Genomic DNA, 3,725 nt, shown 5'->3' on the forward strand with positions numbered 1-3,725 from the left:
TTTCTCCTGTGGCTGGTGAGATTGAGAGGGCTTTCCTACTCCAGGTTTCCCTTTTTGTGTGGCTAGCTGATCCTCTGCCTTGCCAGGGCACCGCTGCTTCTGCCTCCACCCACGGCTTCATGATGCTTAACCAACGGCCTCTAGTTCATTTCATTTCTTTATGCAAACTTCATGTTCGGGTTTGTGCTGTGGTGAATTGGATGTTATGGTCCACTAGGGGAGATACACATTGATACTAATTTGATCCAGGAGGAGCTATGGGGTCCAGATAAGGAACCTTGAAGAAATTAGGGAAGACTTTCCGGACATGGTGACATTTGCATTGAGCCTTGAAGCTACTTGGTATATCAATCGTGGTTGGGTACAATAAATAGAATCCACTGCATTTCAAGCAGAAAGGCATTGAATACAGGGCATTGGATGCTTGCAAAGTTGTTAGATGGGCTAAAGAAGCCATCTTTAGGCTGGGTCTCCAGCAACGACTTCCAGAATACAGAGCACCATGGAACTGACTAGCCAGAGAGCTGCTACCCAGCAGTGTACATCTCCCCCAAAGATGCCCATTCCTGAATTCTTGGAGCCTGGGTTTGTAAGTTTTCATGACAGAAAGGGCTTTGCTAATGTGATCAACAGTCTTGAAATGGTGGGATTTCTTGATTATCCATGGAGACCCAATAACATCACATGTCCTTAGAAAAGGGAGGCAGGAAAGCAGAGTCACATTTTTTTTTTTAAATGGAGATGGGATGAGAGTGCAGGAGACAGGTTGAAGATAGAGGAAGAGGCCAGGAACCAAGGAGTGCAAGTGGTCTCTAGAGATTGGAAAAGGCAAAAAGCAGGTTCTCCCCTAGAGCCTCCAGAGGGAGCCCAGGGCTGCCCACACCTTGACTTTAGCCCAATGAAACTGTCCTGAATATTCGGCCTACAGAACTGTAAGAATTGTGTTGTTATAAGCCTCTAAATTCATAGTAATTAGTTACAGCGGCCAAAAAAAAAAAAAGTGGGATGTGGGGGAGGGATTGTTGGAACCATTGTGTTCAAGAATATGCTTCCAGCTGGGTGTGGTGGACCATACCTGTAATCCCAGCACTCAGGAGCTGAGGCTGGAAGATTTGGAGTTCGAGGCCAGCCTGGGCTACATAGTGAGACCCTGTCTCAAAACCAAAACCAAAACCAAACCAAAACAAAACAAAAAAATGAAAAAAGAATGTACTTCCATAGCCTGATCCAGGGACCAGAAATCCATTGCTGTGTTGAAATTCAGTTGCATTTCTAGGGTCAGGTTTCCTGACTGAAAAGAGCTAACAACAGCCAGAGATGGCCTGACTCTGCCTTCCAAGTCTTGCCAAAGAGCCTAAACCGCTGGAACCTAATTTGCATACAGAACCTTGTCTACAAGGGAGGCTGCATTGTTACCTTCCTGGCCACAGCAGTGTAGCCAGGCTACTAGGAGGTGGTAGGAATGAGTCACAGATCAAACTCAATGAGGAATTATTAATGATTACAATGAGTGCCATGTGTTCAAACCTGTCCCTGGGCTCAGAGTGAAGCTCTCGTATTAGCGCAGCCACAGCTGTTGGAAATCCTCCATGTAAAGATGAGGTAAAGGCGCTGGAAGGAGGCCAGGGCTCGGATGATCGTGCAGCATCCTGTAGCTAGGACAACCTTGAGGGATTTGGGGTGCGGGGCTAGGGTCTTTCCACCGAAGCCGAGCCAAATGCTGGGCGAGAGACACACAGCCAGACAAGCCGAATCCTGGCCAGTCCCAAATCAAGTTAGCGCCGTGTCTTGGAAGGTGGCCCTCTGATTTCATGGGGAAGCCTGGGGAGGAAGAACATGGCACTTTGCAAGGGGAAGGAAAAGAAGGAAGAATAGGTCATTAGGCTTGGACCACAGGTGGCTGAAGGAGAGAATGTATTTGGTGTCTGCCACCTCTTCGCATCCTTCAATGATACCTTTGTCCACGTCACTGATCTTTCTGGCAAGGAAACGATCTGCCATGTGACTGGTGGAATGAAGGTGAACGCTGACCAAGATGAATCCTCCCCATATGCTGCCATGTTGGCTGCCCAGGTTGTGGCCCAGAGGTGCAAGGAGCTAGGTATCGCTGCTCTACATCTTAAGCTCCAAGCTACAGGTGGAAACAGGACCAAGACCCCTGGACCTGGGGCCCAGTCAGCCCTCAGAGCCCTTGCTCGCTCGGGTATGAAGAGCGGATGGATTGAGTATGTCACTCCCATCCCCTCTGACAGCACCCGCAGGAAGGGAGGTTGCTGTCTGTGAACAGGACTACTCAAATTATTTTCTGTTAATAAATTGCTTTCATGGAAGCTAAAAAAAAAAAAAGATGAGGTGAAGCTTTTTGTCCAAAGTCCCCCAGTAAGAACATAACGGGGGGGCAGGGTCTGAATCCAGCTTTGGCCCACTTTCAAGCTTGAGCTTCTAACCACCACGTAGCACTGAGGAGGCACAAGAGCCTCAAAGGGCACAGAGGTGAAGCAACCGGGCACTCCAGGAATTGCTAGCAGCTCAGGTGCCTTGAGCAGAAGCTGTGTGGTAGGAGTGGCAAGAAGCGCAAAAACCAGCAAAGGCCAGGAGACGCTTACAAAACAGGCCACGAGGAGGAAGGTCATTCTTTCTTTTCTTTTTTTTCCTTTTTCTTTCTTCCTTCCTTCCTTCCTTCCTTCCTTCCTTCCTTCCTTCCTTCCTTCCTTCCTTTCTTTCCTTCCTTCCTTCCTTCCTTCCTTCCTTCCTCCTTCCTTCCTTCCTTCTTTCCTTCCTTCCTTCCTCCCTCCCTCCTTTTCTTTCTTTCCTCCCTTTTCTTCTTTCTTTCTTTCTTCTCTCTTCCTCCCTCCCTTCCCTCCCTTTTTTTTCTTTCTTTTCTTCCATAGGATGCTTTAAGAAAGGAGAGCAAAAAGCTGTTTTGCATTTTGTATATGAAGAATGGTTTAAGTCAAGATCAGGGAACCAAGTCAGGGAGAGAAGACCTTGACCCTGGCCACACACTGAGCCCTGACCCTGGTCACAGACTGAGCCCCATTCTTGTCCTAGACTGAATCCTATCCTTGGTCTCTCCCTGGCACTTATTCTGGCTATGGACAGGACCTGTCGAATAGCCAAACCCTTTGCTCCTCCTGGAAGGCTGATCACTGGAGCCATCAGGCCAATGAATGACTCATTCTGTGCCACCCTTTGCTATTGCTATGTCTGTAGCCCAGAGCTCAGATCTTTAAAAAGCTTAAACAATGGCAGCTTCTAGGAGGTGAAGGATGACTGGACAATGCTTGCTTAGCAATTGATAAATGGAGGAGGAGGAGCAGGAGGAGGAGAAGGAGGAAAAGGAGAAGGAGGAGGGCAGGGTGAGTTCCTAGAACATTCAGCATCCTTTTCTAGAATGAAGGGGCTCTCATTACAAACCTAGTGCTCCCTGACAACCAGATTGAGAAGGGTATAGTGACAACCTGGAGTGAGGTGTGCTCTGGCCTCTGTCTGCTGGGCCTCTGAAAGAGAGCTTATTCCCCAGGCCTTCCCACAGCCACAAGCCAATGGGCTGAGGAAGCCTGCCAAGCAGGGCAAACCTAGCTTGTCACTTATCATCCCTGCAGCACCAGGGATGGAGTCAGCAGGATGCCACCCATCAGAGGGAGGCAACAGGCAGAGTCAGACCCTGGGATTGGGCTCTGGGAAAACAACTCATCTGTCTGATGGCAGGTGGGTACAGGTCC

General features: G+C 48.8%; 1 pseudogene; it reads left to right on the forward strand.

Annotated features, from left to right (window-relative positions):
* Window positions 1-1,821: 1,821 nt before the first annotated feature.
* LOC109687668 (small ribosomal subunit protein uS11-like) lies at window positions 1,822-2,284 on the forward strand (annotated as a pseudogene).
* The last annotated feature ends 1,441 nt before the right edge of the window (window positions 2,285-3,725 follow it).

Source organism: Castor canadensis, chromosome 19 (genome assembly GCF_047511655.1).
Source record: "Castor canadensis chromosome 19, mCasCan1.hap1v2, whole genome shotgun sequence".
Lineage (NCBI taxonomy): Eukaryota > Metazoa > Chordata > Mammalia > Rodentia > Castoridae > Castor > Castor canadensis.